The sequence below is a fragment of the Emys orbicularis genome, chromosome 9 (assembly GCF_028017835.1).
Source record: "Emys orbicularis isolate rEmyOrb1 chromosome 9, rEmyOrb1.hap1, whole genome shotgun sequence".
Classification (NCBI taxonomy): domain Eukaryota; kingdom Metazoa; phylum Chordata; order Testudines; family Emydidae; genus Emys; species Emys orbicularis.
Window position 1 is genome coordinate 29,642,452 of NC_088691.1, and position 18,422 is coordinate 29,660,873.

The window sequence follows — 18,422 nt, forward strand, 5'->3', positions numbered from 1 at the left end:
TGTATATATATATATATATATATATATATATATATATATATATATATATATATATATATATATATATATATATATATATATATATATTTAAGCAACTCATGTTAAGGTAAGGGGATTGGAGAGGGGGGGAAGAAAGGAGGGGAAGCTGAGTGTTTTCCTAGGGCAGGGGGAAAGGAGGAGGCAGGAAGAGTCTCAGGAAAATAGATAGAAAGCAAAGCTAAGGGAGGAGGGGAGATGTAATTCAATTATTATCCTCTGTGTGTATCTGTCATAGTCAGGCTGCCCCAGCATGTCACTTTGCAGTCAGGCATGATGCTGCTTGATGAAGCCTGCCTCAGTTTCCCTTCACTCCAAGTATAAACAAGTCCAAGCAGGCTTTAGAAATTAAGGAGGACCCTCTTTGGAGGGTCTCATTTATTTAACAGACAGTCCACCACAAAGCTTAAACAAAACCTTCATCCCAGCTTCCTAGCTGAGACCAAATCAGTCCCAGTCCATCTACTCCACTACTCATCTCATCCAGGCTCTTCACCTGGGGTTCACTCAGCTCAGGTCACCAACTCTGGAGTCAGGTCTCCTGCTGCTACTGGGCTAGAGTCTTCGTCCAGAGTCCGGGGTTTATGGAGGTCTGTCAAGAGTAGCTCTTCCCAAGGACAGCTCTTCCCCAGGAGACCTCATACTTCTGGCAGGCCAGACTTCTGGCTATTGCTTGGGGACACCAACTGCAGCTCTCTCTGTAGAATTCTCCCATTTCTAGGAGCATCCCTTCTAGGCTCCCAGAGAGCTCTCTGTCTCTAGGAGCATACCTTCAACTTAGCTCCCCTCCTCAGGAGTTTCCTCTCTCCTCAGGAGTGCCATCTCTAACTGAACTTGGGTGACCTTTATTAGACCCAGTGTACATTTACTAATTAACCCTTAATTGGCCACGTGGGCAGTCATTTCCCCTATGTGGGTCTTCAGAAGGCAGACACGACAGACTGATGACCTGAACACAGACTGTATGACTCAGAGTGGCATAGATATAAATTCTCAGTAGCATAGAAAAGTGTGTGCCCTGCATGGTACAAGGTGTATGTTGTAGTCTGTCTATCCTGTGGGATGAAAAGCGAATCAAAGAGAACAATAAAACCCAACTAGCTTTTGTGGAGGAAGAGAGGCGTAAGGTAATGCTCTTCTCTTCATGTGCCCATTTATCTATGCCTGTATCTGTAATTTTCACTCCATGCATCTGAAGAAGTGGGGGGTTTTACCCACGAAAGCTTATGCCCAAATAAATCTGTTAGTCTTTAAGGTGCCACCGGACTCCTCATTGTTTAGGTGAAAGTCTGTGCTTCAGAGAACTGATATTCACACAGACACATGTATGTTTGACATATGCAGACCTGTCAAAACACTTCTCTTCTTCCTGTGATCACATAGAATTCTGGGCCTAGTGGAGAAGCAGCCATATTAAGCAAGTGGAATAAACTATCTCCTGGTTTTTCATTGTGGCTGTTTGACAGGTATGACATAGATAATTTCATTGCCATGCAACCAGCTATCCCCGAGAGATTTGAATTCTGACATATATTCCCTCTGTATTTTTAAGACCTGCCATTTGTCTATAAAATGTGCAATGAAGAGAGTTTGAAAACAAGACCCCTAAGCTTCCAAACTTCCAGAAAAGTTCAAACTTCAGTAAGGAGGAGAGCCAACACAGCTGTCAAAACCAAAAGATAAAAATGACAATGAGATCATTATATCCTGACTTTATTCTGAATCCGATTATTTTTATGTTTGTTGTTTAGAAGAGGAGGGACTGATTTTACATTCACAACTGGGTTGTGTCAGAAACACAAAGAAAGTAATGAAAGAGACTTAGCGTGGAGCAGAACTCCAAAGGGAATACTTTTTTGGAACAGTGTTTCCCACACAGAGAAGCAAGAATGCATCTACTTCCTCCTACTTTACTGCCTTCCCCTATGACCTGTATCACAACAGTAACATAAATAATAATTATAGGAGATATCCTATCTCCTAGAACTGGAAGAGACCTGGAAAGGTCATCAAGTCCAGCCCCCTGCCTTCACTAGCAGGACCAAGTACTGATTTTGCCCCAGATCCCTAAGTGGCCCCCTCATGGATTAAACTCACAACCCTGGGTTTAGCAGGCCAATGCTCAAACCACTGAGCTATCCCTCCCCCCCTTAACATTGTAATACAAGGATGACTCCAACAGCTCACCATATAGTCTCGCCCCTTTCTTCCTCCACTGTGTGTTCAATGACCTGCTGGGATTTGGGACATTAATTCTCTCATTCCATTGATAAACTGTGACTTAAATTAAACCAATTCCCAGCAGAGGAAACATCACATCATTGCATTGGCTGGGAATCGAACCCAGGTCAACTGCTTGGAAGGTAGCTATGCTCACCACTATACCACCAATGATGTTATTGGATCTGGGATTCCCCTGTTAAATTTTTCCACTAGTTTGAAGGGAAGTACACATAGGAGCCTGAATTTGGCCCAGAGGAAACCAATGATTTACTCAATTAATTTTTTCCAAATACAGTTTATTTTTTAATTTCCAAGACACATCAGCCTCTCTAAAATTCTTCAGAATTCTGTTGTTTTCATGCTGTAGATTCCAATGCCCTCTAGGTAACTAACATTACAGTGGAAATACACAATACTGGTATTCTAGGAAAACTTTAATACCATTCACATTTAAGACTGTGTATTTGTTTCCTGTAGCGGCTTGTTCCTGTAACATATCCGTCAAACATACACATTGCAACCCTAGATTTACTGACTGAATTCAATGGACTAAGGGAATGAACTGATCCTGTCAAGAAGATTAAAGGCTATTCGTCAGCTGTGTTACATAAAGGGCATTCTTTAACATTGTTAGGAAAAAACGATGCATGTGTGAGGTGAAAGAGTTAAAGAAGCTCTTATTGACCTATTCAATAGGTAGTTTGAGCTGATTTTGATTTATATTTATTGTGAAAGAACTAACAAATGTTAGCAGTAGAGTCAAATTTTCTTTGCAGCATTTGCCTTAACTTCTTATATATGTTTATCTCTTTAAGGTATTAGCTATATGCTTTTTAATAGGTTAAAATACTAAGGAAAAGCAAAGCTTGTACCACTTTTTGTCCCTTAAGAGTCTGACAATTAATTATTTATAATGAAAGACTGATGCTGCCTTATGTTAGAAAACAAGCTATCATCTCTGTGCACCGTATGTATTTGAAAAAAGAAATGATAAAAATCACTGTGAACTGCTGTCAGGGACTTTATAGTTTAGGAATCTAACAATGACTAGCACAGGGTATTTTTTACAAATTGTATATTAGTACACTATATTTTCCAGTATTATTTTACAGCTTTGTGTTGCAGAACTTGAATCTTTACTTAGACTGAAATAAGAAATTTACCACACTAAAGTCATCATGTTGTATAAGCTTTCCTATTACATAAATGATTCCATCTTAAATTATTTATCTTTGCCGTTCATATGTGTGTGTATGTGTTGCTGTTGCTTTGAGAGCCTTCTGGTGATCAGATATTCTCTTTGTTCTGATTCACAGGCTGCTGCTTTCAAAATATGCAGAAGGTGCAATATTTTGTTAATTTATATTGTTGTCTTGAAATCACTCAAGCAGCATAATAGGTTGTAAGCTAAGCTTCTGAAAAAACCTTGATGTATTTTGTAGTTATTTTTAGTTATATTCCTTTGTGAAGCAATAATGTTTTGTGATTATATGCAATCAGATTTTGTTTTTTTCCGGGTGACTTACTACATTATGCAATATTTTAGTCAATGGGTCAAATACAGCCTACAAACCATTTTACTCTACTATAGTGTGATGTGTATAAATAATGCTTTTGACAACAAATTGTCCTTCGTTACTATGAACCTTTAAAAATAAGAGAACCTGGACAGAATCTGTTAAATCACTTTACTCTAAGGGTATGTCTATACTACCTGCCAGATTGGCGGGCAGCGATCGATCCAGCGGGGATTGATTTATCGTGTCCAGTCTAGACACGATAAATCGACCCCGAACTCTCGCCCGTCGACTCCTGTACTCCAGCGCTGCGAGAGGCACAAGCAGAGTCGATGGGGGAGTGGCAGCAGTCGACTTACCGCGGTGAAGACACCACGGTAAGTCGATCTAAGTACGTCGACTTCAGCTACGTTATTCACGTAACTTAGATCGATCCCCCACCCTAGTGTAGACCAGGGCTAAGTCTCTCTAAGGTAGTGGGGGGGGGGGAAGATTCCCAGGAGACTTCTTATGAAGAATATATATTTCTATAATAAGAAGGAAAATATCCAGCATCTCACATTTCTTAGCAACTGTGTAATTGGTGAAGAATATATATTTCTATAATAAGAAGGAAAATATCCAGCATCTCACATTTCTTAGCAACTGTGTAATTGGTGTTGAAGGAAACCCTTGTAATCAGAAAATGTTTGTTTTTTCTACAAGTGATTGTCCATCTATATTCTACTCTTGGTTTGCATGTGGCCCATGTATCAAGAGTCAGCAGTGTCCGTTGGACCACACCTGCATGCTGAGTGCCTTTATGCCACTCACCTGCATAAAAGGTAGAGCAGGGTCAACATCCTTCAATTCCTTCTTACCACCTGGACCATGAGATGGAACTGTGAGCAGTGTTTCTACTCTTGTGCACTTGTGAATTTAAAAAGTTTTGTAAATAGTTGTTCCTTTAGACTAGTTTAGTACTTGGGTTAGTATAGGATTTTTTGTTAAGTTTCTATTTGAGCACTGTTTTTTCTGTTTTTTGGTTACCAAGCTTCTTCAGCCTTCATGACTGAACAACAAACTCCAGATTCTAAGTATCACATCTCATGTGAAGCAGGTATGACCCTCAATGACCGTCACTCAAGATGTTTATTTTGCCTTGGTAAGGGGCACATCATAGACAAATGTTCAATTTGCTGTTCATTTTTTTTAAAAAACCACAACAGACAAGAGAGACTCTCCTGAAACTTTTTCTTCTGGACAAGTCTATGAAACCACTTCTAATCTGGGTAAACAAAGGGCTGGTCTACACTGGGAGGGGGATCGATCTAAGATATGCAACTTCAGCTACGAGAATAACGTAGCTGAAGTCGACGTATCTTAGATCGATTTACCTCGGGTCCTCACAGCGTGGGATCGACGGCTGCGGCTCCCCCATCGACTCCACCTCTGCCTCTCGCTCTGGTGGAGTTCCGGAGTCGATGGGGAGCGCATTCGGGGATCGATTTATCGCGTCTAGATGAGACGCGATAAATAGATCCCCGATAGATCGATTACTACCCGCCGATCCAGCGGGTAGTGAAGACGTACCCAAAATCTGCCCAGATCTGAACAGTCTTCCTCCAGAATTGCCATGATAAGCACTGGCTCTGCAGCCAGTACCAGGATTCCAGCTGCTTCAAAACATTCCTTTACAGTTCCTGATTTCAAATCCTCTTCACTGGCTGACAGGGTAGGGCTCAGCACCACTCTTCTAAAAAGCACAATCACAGGTCAGCATCTGAGATACCTAGCAATAAAAAGAGGGAGACATTGCCTCATCCTACCTCAGTTAAGGGCAGCACAAGGACTGACTTAGGTCCCTCAGGCATTAGAAAGAACTTCAGTAGCAGCTAAAGACCAGCTTCACTTGGTCTCTGGTGCAGACCCTGCATATTTTTGTAATGAGTAAACTAGAAACAGATTCAGAAATTTAGTAACCAGAAAGGTAGTTTATTTTATAAAGTTTCAAGGAACCCATTATTTTTTAAACTTGGTTAATAAAAGGTACTAACTGCAAATTTCAAATAGGTCATTATAGTTAAGAATACCACACCTTCTTCAAATATAGTAATACTGTTCTTGGAAGTTAGTTTTGTTTCTCAGTAGAAGGTTTGTCATTTGAAAGAATTATTTATTTCCATTTTTAAAACATACCTAACTAGGAGTGCCCATCCCATGATCTCCCAGTATTTAAAACACAATAACCAGCCACTACACTGAATCACTAAGATTCACTGCCAAATACACTCATCATTCCTTCCTACTCTAATGAAATTGTCACAGCCTTCCATGTTATAAAGTGACTATGAAACATAAAAATGATTATTTCAAAGGATAGTATTATCGGAAGAGGACACAGTGTATAGTACTCCTAGCATCCTAGACTATATTTATTCATTATGATTGTCAAAATTTGCTGGTAATAGCTTTTGCTATTCAAATTTAAAAGAAAATAGCTCATGTTCAGATATGTACCATTAAAATATTTGTTTTTTAAACTTCTAAAATTTTAGCCCAATGTTGTCTCTTCCCAGACCAAAAGGAACCATTTCTAGTAGTCAAAAAAGAAAATTTCTAATTATTCAGATTTTATTTCCATTCGCTTATTGGCTGCTATTGAGAAAATGCCCGAAAGTATGACAATTGGTCCCAATGGTGATGGTCATTTTTATGACAACTTTCTGATGTTTTATTTGGTTTTAAATTTTCTATTTTATGATCATTTACCTTGTATTGTATCAGGAGTATTGCATTGTATCTGGTGCTCAGATACCATAGGAATGAAAATTATAAAAATGTAGAGAGATGGATTTTATTACTAATGTAGCATCTTGAGTGCCCTTGAAGTAAAAAGTGCTGAATATATGGATGCTTTATATATAAAGCTATCCACTAAGGCCTGGTCTACACTAGGAGTTTATGTCGAATTTAGCGCCATTACATCGAATTAACTATGCACCCGTCCACACCACGAAGCTATTTAGTTCGACATAGAGCTCTCTTAAATTCGACTTCTGTACTCCTCCAAAACGAGAGGAGTAGCGCTAAATTCGAAATGGCAATATCGAATTAGGCTAGGTGTGGATGGAAATCGACGGTAATAGCTCCGGGAGCTATCCCACAGTGCACCACTCTGTTGACGCTCTGGACAGCAGTTTGAGCTCGGATGCTCTGACCAGCCACACAGGAAAAGCCCTGGGAAAATTTGAATTCCTTTTCCTGTCTGGGCAGTTTGAATCTCATTTTCTGTTTGGACAGCGTGGAGAGCTCAGCAGCACTGGCAACGATGCAGAGCTCTCCAGCAGAGATGGCCGTGCAATCTAATAGAAAGAGGGCCCCAGCATGGACTGATCGGGAAGTCTTGGATCTCATCGCTGTGTGGGGCGATGAGTCCGTGCTTTCAGAGCTGCGCTCCAAAAGAAGGAATGCAAAGATCTACGAGAAGATCTCTAAAGCCATGGCAGAGAGAGGATACAGCCGGGATGCAACGCAGTGCCGCGTGAAAATCAAGGAGCTGAGACAAGGCTACCAAAAAACCAAAGAGGCAAACGGACGCTCCGGATCCCAGCCCCACACATCCCGTTTCTACGAGGCACTGCATTCCATCCTAGGTGCGGCCGCCACCACTACCCCACCACTGACCGTGGACTCTGAGGATGGGATATTGTCCACGGCCGGTTCCTCGTCGGAAATGTTAGCGGACGGGGAAGATGAGGAAGGAGATGAGGAGGACGAGGCAGTTGACAGCGCTTGCACCGCTGATTTCAACGATAGCCAGGAGCTCTTCATCACCCTTACCGAGATCCCCTACCAACCGTCCCCAGCCGTTACCCCGGACACCGAATCAGGGGAAGGATCAAGCAGTGAGTGCTTTAAACATCTAAACATTTAATTTTAACATAACTGGAATATTTATATTGTTAAGAATGGGCTTTTCATTCACTCATTTAAACATAGAAACTTTTATTTATAACAAAACAGGAATATTAACTATATCAGCAATTGGGTGTTCATGATTTCTTTGCCTTAGGCAACTATTTAGTCCCAACTATGTATAAAAAATCAATTAATGTCCGGATTTTCATGATTAGGCAACCACAGGACGCTCCACTCTGTAGTCCCTTCCAGTACAGTTACACGAAAAGACGGTCAATATGTCCGGGAATTGACAGAGAGTCCTCCTGGGAGAGCTCAGCATAGCTCTCCTGGAGGTACCGCTCAAGCATGCGCATCAGGTTCCGTGGCAGGGCGATCTTGTTCGGTCCACCGTGGTAAGACACGTTCCCACGCCATGACTCTATTAAGTAGTCCGGGATCATCGCACGGCAGAGCATGGCGGCATACGGCCCTGGCTTCTGCATGCTCTCCCGAAGCATCCGTCCCCTCTCGCTCTCCGAGATCCTCATCAGCGTTATGTCGCACATGACGCCCTGCTTTAAATTAGGGAGGGGAATGTTAGTATTGGGACTGCTTTACAGCCACGTGGTGGAGGCGGCAGGGGGCAGCATACAGGGATCTTTCCCTGGGACAGCCGCGAGGTGGTGGGACAGGGGCAGAGCTCATGCTTCCCTGATTGCTGCCAGCAGAGAGTGGCCTTGCTTTCAGTGCGAAAGGAGCCCAGTGCTACTATTAAATTTTTAAGCTGCCACAAGTCTACGGCTTACCATGTTTTCCTGCAACAAAAGTAGAGGTGTCCTGCCACGCTTCTCTGATCGCAACTGCAAGACCCCAGGCACTGAAGGAGAGGGCCGAAAATTCGACCTTGTCCTGAGTGCGCATGTGAAAGGTGCAGTGCATGGTGTTGTTCACAGAGAAAGACTATGTTCTTTGTTAGCAACTTCATTTATCTGTCTCAGGAATTCACTCCCTTTTTCCCATTCCCACAGACACATCTGCGACTGTCTCCCAACCCAGCCTGGCATCACACTCCCAGAGGCTAGCGCAGATTAGGAGGAGGAAGAAGAAGACGCGTGAGGACATGTTCTATGAACTTATGGACTGCTCACGAGAGCAGGCAGCCCAGACGACACAGTGGAGGGAGAACTTGTCACAAATGCACAGAGCAGTCATGGAACGGGAGGAGAGGTGGCGCCAGGAAGACCAGCAGGCTACTCAAACCCTGCTTGGACTAATGAGGGAGCAAACGGAGACGCTCCGGCGCCTAGTGGATGTTCTGCAAGACCGGAGGCAGGAGGACAGAGCCCTGCTGCTGTCTATCTCTAACCGCCCTCCCCCGCCACCAAGTCCCACACCCCCCTCACCAAAAGTCCAAAGAAGGAGGGGCGGCAAGGGCCGTTAAAACTTTCAGTCAGCCCCTGCAGACTGCTGCAGCAATAGGAGGCTCTCGTTCCACAAAGTTTGAAAAGTCCTTTCCTACCCATCTCACACAAGCCACCGTCCAAGTTTCCTCCCCCCCCTTTTCATGTGCGGTTCATAATAAAACATCTGTTTCTGTTAAGTACTGTTTCCGAGAGTGTCTTTTAGAGGGGATTCTGTCTGAAGGGGGGGAAGGGGTTTGTTACTTGGACAGGACAGTCACCTTTAGCAGGCTACAGAGGCGGGGGCAGGTCCAGCATCAGGACACATACACAGTGCAGTCACCAGTTACCCTGGTCAGTCTGGGAGGTGGTTTTCATGTTCTGGGGGGCGGGGGGGTTGATCTGTGACTTTGTGGCGGGGGAGGGCAGTTAGAGATCTTATGACGCGGCCCTTATCCTGGATTACAGAGCCACGCAGCACGGGGGTCTGTAACCCTCCGCCCCCTGCCAGAAAGTCACTTGGCCGACACATACACGCAGTCCCGCCCAGGACTGCTGTCAGGCTCCGTTGAAACAACCAATCCAGCACTGCGGAACCTGTCATTCCCGGAGTTTAGAAGCATCATTTGCATCAAAACACTAACCCCGCCCCCCACCACAGTCTGCGTCCCCGGTTTAAAACATTCCCGCGAAAACAGTAAGAAAGAGAACCTTGTTCATTAACAAAACGGAACAGATTTTATTTGTTGGGAAGGTGGTGAAGGGGGTATGTAACTTGGAAGGATAGTCAACCGTAACTGGTTAAAGAAACGGGGGCAGGTTCAGCATCTGTGTCCACAAACTAAACAGTCACTGGAGACCCTGCTCAGTCAGGAACCTGGCTTTCAAAGCCTCCCTGATGCACAGCGCGTCCCGCTGGGATCTTCTAATCGCCCGGCTGTCTGGCTGGGCGTAATCAGAAGCCAGGCTATTTGCCTCAACCTCCCACCCCGCCATAAAGGTCTCCCCCTTGCTCTCACACAGATTGTGGAGCACACAGCAAGCAGCTATCACAATGGGGATATTGGTTTCGCTGAGATCACAGCGAGTGAGTAAGCTTCTCCATCTCCCCTTGAGACGGCCAAAAGCACACTCCACCACCATTCTGCACTTGCTCAGCCGGTAGTTGAAGAGTTCTTTCCCTGAGTCCAGTGCGCCAGTGTAGGGCTTCATGAGCCAGGGCATTAGCGGGTATGCAGGGTCCCCGAGGATCACAGTAGGCATCTCCACATCCCCAAGACTTATTTTGTGCTCCGGGAAGTAAAGACCTTCCTGCAGCCGTCTAAACAGACCAGAGTTCCTGAAAACCCGAGCGTCATGAACCTTGCCAGGCCATCCAACGTTGATATTTGTAAAACGTCCCCTGTGGTCCACCAGTGCTTGCAGCACCATAGAAAAGTATCCCTTTCTGTTTATGTACTGGCTGGCCTGGTGGTCCGGTCCCAGGATAGGGATGTGAGTCCCATCTATAGCCCCACCGCAGTTTGGGAATCCCATCTCGGCAAAGCCATCTATGATGAGCTCCACGTTTCCCAGGGTCACTACCTTTGATAGCAGTACCTTGACGATTGCCTTGGCTACTTGCATGACAGCAACCCCCACGGTAGACTTGCCCACACCAAAGTGGTTCGCGACTGACCGGTAGCTGTCTGGCGTTGCAAGCTTCCAGAGGGCTATGGCCACTCGCTTCTGGACAGTCAGGGCTGCTCGCATCCGGGTGTCCTTTCGCTTCAGGGCAGGGGACAGCAAGTCACACAGTTCGAGGAAAGTCCCCTTCCGCATGCGAAAGTTTCGCAGCCACTGGGATTCATCCCACACCTGCAGCACTATGCGGTCCCACCAGTCCGTGCTTGTTTCCAGGGCCCAGAATCGCCGTTCCACAGTATCCACAAGACCCAGTGACACCGAGATGTCCTGGGCGCTGGGTCTCCTGTTTTCTGAGAGGTCGGAGCTACTCTCCGACTTCATGCCCTCACGGTGGTGCCGTAGCCTCCTCTCCTGATTTATCTGCAGCTGCCTCTGGTAAAAGTGGATGAGAAGCTGCGAGGCGTTGAGAACTGCCACAACTGCAGCGATGGTCGCAGCGGGATCCATGCTTGCACTGCTGTGGCGTCCGCGCTGTCAGTAATCAGAAAAGTGCGCGAACTGATTTCCCGCCGGCGCTTTCAGGGAGGGAGGGAGGGCGGTAGTGACGGACGGATGACGACAATTACCCAAAAGCACCCTCTACCCTTTTTTTTTACCCAGAAGGCATTGGCGGCTCGACCCAGAATTCCAATGGGCAGCGGGGACTGCGGGAACTGTGGGATAGCTGCCCACAGTGCACCGCTTCCAATGTCGATGCTTGCCCCGTTAGTGTGGACTCACAAAGTCTCACAAAGTCGAATTACTGTCCTTAGTGTGGACACACACGTTCGACTTTGTAATATCGATTCCACATATTCGAATTAACTAAAATCGAAGTACTCTCGTAGTGTAGACATACCCTAAGAATTGGACTGAGACCATCAACTCATTGTGGCCCACTAAAACAGCTATGAGATGGCAATGGCTATTGGTCACTACCAGCTGGAGCCAAATATGAACTAGTGACCCGTACATAGAGGACTGTTTCTCATCATCAATCCCTTTGGTCATCCAGTCCCCTGTTGACAATTTAATAGCTTATATAGTGAATTCGTTCAAACCCCAAAGGAAGAAATGAGGATTCTAAAAATGTCTGTGGTAGTTTGTTTCCATGAGATTGCAATGGTAATTATGTATGTCAGCAACTTTCTCATTCTGCATTGTAACCTGAAGGTGGGATTTATCCCACCAGCGTTAAAGCTCCAGGTCACTGAGCATTTTTTTGAATCAGGAGAGAGAACCATCTTATAGTAATTGATTTTGTCATAACTCCCCTTAAGCTATGAAATGACATAGTAAAATTTCCCCTTAATTCTGATATCTCTTTTAGGACTGAATAATTGGACCTACCAGAAATTGTTCATTAAATGTCTCTACTTATCTCTACTCCATTGTTTTCTTTTGATTGTTAGCAAGGCCATTCCTTGCAGTCTTTTTATGACCCTTAACTTAGAAATTGAAAAACCAGCTGCTGAATTAGTGTATCTTAAAAGCACTGCTCTTACATCAAGGCAAGTGGTCTCCTCCAGCAGAATTGAGAAGCCTCCAGGGGCTGGATCTGAGAGCCATAGGGATCACACTTACTCCTCTCCTCTTTTCCAACTTCCTTGTTTTCTCTTTATCTGTTTCTCCTCTAGTGGGGCACCATTAAAACTGAGCCAAAATATCTTTTAAAAATGGATCTCTTCTGCTCCAGACACCAGAAGAAATATTTTGCAACCTTCCTACATCTCATTCAGATGGACTGGCCATCTAATACATGATTTGACTTTCTGTGCCAGAAAAGACAATAAAATCAGGTGAGGTAGGGCAAGGTGAATTCTTACAGCTCTCTATTGGCTCTGGTTCTCTCATCTACAAGAGATGCCTCTATGTGTTCCTGGGAAGCTACACCTCAAAGACGATCTTAATGTGCAGGGTCCAAAAGTGCAGGATCCAGTCAAATTCCTGTTGACAGATTGGAACTTGAGAGGTGAACCTCCAGGAGTGTGGATCATATCTGGAAGACCTTCTGACTCTTTCAATCTTACTTTTTAAAATGCAATCATCTTCACCAGAAGGGTCAGTGAGTTGTTTGTATTCTGTATCAAAACACCTTTTTCTTCAACTTTCTTCACATCATGTAGTACACAGGTCTACCCCAGAATTCCTGCCAAAAGTAGTTTCTCTTTACAATTTCAATCAAAAAACCATTTGCCTAAACCTGCTCATCCTCAAGAGTCCCAATGGCTTTGTCTGGTTGTCTACAGAACCATCAGATTCTTTCTAGACAGGACAAAATCCTTTAGGAAGTCAGATGCCATGTTCATCTCTTAATGTTGGCATGAACAAAAGTCTCAAAGCATCTAATACAACCATTTTCAAATGAATAAGATATACTAATTTAGAAGATTATATAAAGACTGGAAATACACCATCTTCAACTCTCAGAACACATTCAACAAGTTTTATCTCTATATCTTTTCAAGAGATCTGCAGAGTGGCCCTGGGCACCCTTTGCTCTGGGGGAGGAGTAAATTACTTCACTCATTTCCATGGAGCAGCTTGCTTTCCCCCTGAGCTATTCTAGCTGGCAAGTGGGCTGAAAGAAAGAGGGAGTCTGGGCCCCTCCCACTTCCTGCTTCTCTTCTCTACCTCCCCTCCCCCACTTGCTTGCTGAAAGGAGTAGAAGGCAAAGAGTCCCGGCTCTCCCCATCATGGCCAAAGTCACAATCAGAGCAGGGGGCCTAGCAAAAGAATAATGGCAGCCTCATTCACCCCTATTCCCCTGTGCAGCTATGTAAAGGCTTTGACAGACTAGCCATAGTAATCTAGTACTTCGTGTCAACTGAGGAAAGTTGTATTGTTTATAAGAATAACAGAAATACCTAGAATATTTCAGATGTATGCATTATGCACCTTTGTTCCTAGAATTTACTGTATGTTTAGTTCTTCTTTTCAACCACCTCAGGCTATATAATATTATGAGGCATGGACAATGTGATAAATTTGGCAAGAAGAATTTTTAAGTGATTAATAGATTCCAAGGCCAGACGGAACCATTGTGATTATCTAGTCTATCTGACCTCCTGTATAACACAGGCCATAGAACTTCCCTAAAATAATTCTTAGAGCATATTGTGACTTTACACCCCATATTCTTCATGGAAATATGGTTATGATATGAATATGGCATAACTAAGATATATTTTATGCAAGCTGGCTCATGTAAGATATAATTGGAAAGGTTATGATTTACTGAATGTGATTATCCAATTTGTATGCATCTACCATTTTGGTATCTAAAGTTAGGAATATTAACTACGTAACAATTACAACTGTGTGTGTACTTGGGGGGAACACCCACCAGACAGCAGACGATCCTCCTGAATGACCCATTTAAGAAGAACAATAGAACTCTGAAGATACTAATCTCTCTCTTTCCTGAGAAGTGTCATGGGACATAGCTGTGACACTACCAGGTCAGATGGTCCTGTCACCTGGTACAAAATACCACCTTGGACACTGCTGGAACTTTTCCTCTGTAGGCATATGGGAATCAAACAAAGGTTTCCCGCCTTAGCTAAATCCTTTTCAAGACTGGGGAGGGGGTTAATCTGGACTCTCCTCCATTGCCTAACCAAGAAGAAGGACTGCTTAAAGAGTCTGAAGGGACAAAGGAACTAACCTGAAGGGAAAGGCGGGAGTGAGTCCAGACTGAGACAGAAAAATAACTGCAACTCTAAGCTATTGAAACTCTGCAATTTACCTAAAATAACATGTAGGATAATAAATTACTTCTTGAAACCAGTCTCTTTAAGAACTTAAGCTTAGTATGTGTGTTTTGTTTTATTAGCTCAGTAATCTGCTTTGTCCTGTTTGCTATCCCTTATAATCACTTAAAATCTGCCTTTTATAGTTGTTAAATTTGTTTTGTTTATTATTAAACCCAGTTTGTGAAATTTCTAACTGGGGGAGGTAAGAAGTTGTGCATATCTCTCTTCACTTTGAGGGAGAGGGTGAATTTTTATGAGCTTGTGCTGTGCAAATCTTTTTATACAGCGCAAGACAGTATTATTTTGGGTTTATTCCCCAAAAGGCACGTGCACATGAGTGCTGGGTGAATCATCACACAGAGATGATTTCAGTCTGTGTCTGCAGCTGGGTGTGGCCCTATCTGTGTAGTGTGCTGCAAGAGGCCAGAGAACCTAATTCAGCAAACAGGGAGAGGGAATACAGGCTGGTGGAGCAGGAGGGGCTCAGTGAAACCCCAGTACATCAGGTGGGAAGGGTAGGAGGTCTAACCTGTCACAGTGCCATAGTCAAGCAGGGTAATGTGCACAGCTTATTGCTTTGAAACACTGGTGTAGATTTTAAGTGAGTTTTAAGTGTGTTGGCTGGAGACCAGACAAAGTGGTTACAGGTTTGTTATTTTCTGTTTGCTTATTTTGGGTAAGGGAAATAGGGGCAGAAAAGTCAGTAACTGAATGAAAGTGAAGCTACCAAAAAGTTGGAGCTCTACAGATTGCAAGTAGAAGAAAATGAAAAAATGCATAAGAGACAGGTGGAATTAAAACAGATGGAAATTGAAGCAGAAGCAACCAGGCAGAAGTTAGCTCACAAGAGAGCCATGGAACTGAGACAGCTAGAGGCTGAGGAAGCCCGAGAACAGAGAAAGCTGGAGGCTGACAAAGAATGGGAAGCATAAAATGCCAGACAGGAAGCAGAAAATACCAGACAAAAGACAGCACATCAGAGAGCCCTGGAACTGAAAGACAAAGAACTGGAGGAAAAAGAAAAAGAGGGAAAGCATCAACTGGCTGTAATGGAGTGGAAGAGACAGATCCCTACACCAGAGAGCTCCACCTCTCCAAAAATCCATAAGTGGGAGCAGTTGTGCTCTCCTGTGATGGGGTGGCTGCCCCTCACTGGTAGGTAAGAGGTTAAAGCCACCCTGGGGAGGCTGCACGGGAGGCAGCCAACGACTAAAAGGCTTATAGTGCCAACCAATCAGGAGAAGCTTTATTGGAACACCCAATCAGGGCCAGGCTGGCCCATATAAGAAGGGGCTGCTGAGCAGAGCAGAGGGCAGTCACTTCCTGGAGTTTGAGGGAGGAGGATGACTGGCTGCTGAGAGGGCTGGAGCACCCTGGACAGAGCAGTGCTGGGTAGTGTCAGCAGAGTATGAGAAAGCTCCTGGGTGATGGCTGCCAAACTGAGGCCCTGATACAAGGGCAGAGGAGGTGCTGGGGTTGTTGGGGAAGTGGAGTTGGAGGAGGGGCAACACATGGCAGCCAGCTATAGGGTCCCTGGGTCGGGACCCGGAGTAGTGGGCCGGCCTGGATGCACTGCGGGGAGTGGCCAGTGAATGGACTGTAGTTTGCCACTGAGACGAGCAGCTAGAATCGGGACTGCAGTTTGCCACTGAGGCAAGTGGTTGGACTAAGGACTGTCGGTCCTTCGTAAGGGGGGAAAGGACTGACTGGGACACCGCCGGAGGGCTGTGTCCAGAAGAGGATGATGAGGTCCAGGGAGTGACACGGGTCCTGGAGGTGGAGACAGATGAGATGATGGGCGAGACATCACCTGAGAAGGGCATACTGGGAACCGAGCTAATTCCCCAGACAGACAGCAGGAGGTGCCGCGGTGATGAGTCCAGCCCCATTACACCTCCATACAGTGAGTCTGGGGACATTGCTGACTATTTCATCACCTTTGAGAGTCTGTGTATGCTCCATGAGATTCCTGAGGATCAACAGATGACCACTTTGGTTGCAAAGTTGACTGGGAGAGGTCTGGATATATTCAATAAGATGCCAATTGGTGATGCTGCCGATTCTGATAAATTTAAGGAATTGGTTTTAAAAATGTTTCAGATTACACCTGAAACTTAGAGTAAAATTTAGAAGATTTAAGGGAGAGGCTGGATTAAGTAATGTGATTTATGTGAACCAAATGAGAGATCTACTGGATAAGTGAGTAAGGTGAAAAGGTATTACAAGGTTTGAAGCAATGATTTGGTTGCTCAGGAACAGTTCCTGAATATGTCTAATGATGATGTAAAACAGTGTTTATGGGATAAAAAGATAGAGACGATCGAAGAACTTGCAACTTTTGCAGATAAATTTGAACAATCCCAAGCACCTAGTAGGAATAAATCACAGGCAGAGGCTTTTAAGTTTAGTGGGAAGCAAGGTTCCCAATTTGCCCCTGGGAAGAAGGAGGGTGGATGGGAGGCTGGACGCTCACATCCCCAAGTTAACTCCTCCAGTCCTCATCCCAAATCTCCTGTAAAAGCAGAAGAGCCCAGAAGGTGCTATCATTGTAATTCCACTGAGCACCTGAGGAATAAATGTCCTATGCTGAGTGAGAACAGGCAGCAGGTAACTCATGGAAATGCTGCTACCCAGAGCACAGAGGCACCTCAGGCAATTGCCACTTATCATACACGTTTTGTAAAGATTGCCACTGCACAGCCAGTTTGACTTAGTTGCTAAATTTTGGAACTAGGGATTTTGTGGTGTAATAAATAAATAGCATTCCATCAGTTCAGTAACCTTTTCTTATTGCGGAGGATGGGGGAGGTTGATAAAATCAGATGCTGAAACACTGTCTCATTAATAAGAATTATGGAGATTCCCCTTCATGTTTACTTTTGACACTGGTACACACTGCGTACTAAGGAAGTTAATCAGACTGAAGCTATAGTCCACTTTTACTAACATTTTTACCACAAATCTAATGCATGTAGCTAGCAAATGATAGACTACTCCTTGATAACATTTTTTTTCTAATTGCTTTTCTTAAATTCTTTCAATTTTGTAATTCTGTAGTACAAATAAAACTGAATTATGCATAATCCTCTTTAGAAAGTTCCCAATTTTCTTTGGAATTATATACAGTGATATGGTCTGTAATAGAACATATCTAAATACAGTACTTTTGATAAACCTGATGGTCATACTTTCTTAATTCAAATAAGTCCCAAAATATTAAAGAAATTGATATATTCTATGATATCAAATAATGTAAGTTATTTCATATCTACTCATATTGAATCTAAAAACCTAAATTTTTGCAGATTACAAAAGAATAAAATGGCAGTCCTTCCAATGTTTAGATTATTGAGGCGGAATGGGATAACATCTGTATACAAATACAGTTTTGCCTCTGTCAATTGAAGAGAAAATTTTTCAGTTTTCTGTTTTTTGGGGAATTTTAATGCCTCTGCATGATCTTCACTATCATCATGTTTGTAGCCTGTGATAGGGCCTTCCATGGCTGGGCAGCCTAGCGGCTGGATCATTGGATAGGACGGGACCTGCCCTCCTTTCCCTCAGGTCCTGGCTCAGAATCCTGGGCCACTCACACCCCTAGACAGGGGTGCGGGATCTTGCTCCCAGCCGTGAGGGGGAGGCTAAGGACCTGTTGTCTGAGCTGCTCCCTATGCAAATCCTTTAGTTTGGGGCGAGGCCTTGCTAGTCCAGTTTCCCCACAGTTGGTGCTTGGTGGTAGATTCCCCTTGGCAGGGGAAGACTTACTTGCTTCCAGTGGCTGCGCTGGCAGGCAGGTTGTGTCTGTGCCTTCAGGCAGACACACCGAGAGCTCCTGCCTCTTCACCAGTCAGCCCCTAACTGAGCCAGGCTCCCTTCTTTTCTTCCCCTTCCAGGCCTGGCACTAGCTGCAGGTATAACGGGGTGGGGCTAGCTGAACCCACAGG

General features: G+C 44.3%; 1 protein-coding gene and 1 non-coding gene across 6 annotated transcripts in view; one reads left to right on the forward strand and one right to left on the reverse strand.

Annotated features, from left to right (window-relative positions):
* Positions 1-18,422, forward strand: part of LOC135883552 (connector enhancer of kinase suppressor of ras 2-like) — a 569,301-nt gene that overhangs the window by 539,206 nt on the left and 11,673 nt on the right. The window lies entirely within an intron of this gene.
* Positions 2,359-2,430, reverse strand: TRNAG-UCC (transfer RNA glycine (anticodon UCC)). The gene has a single exon. It is a non-coding gene; the product is annotated as a tRNA-Gly (tRNA).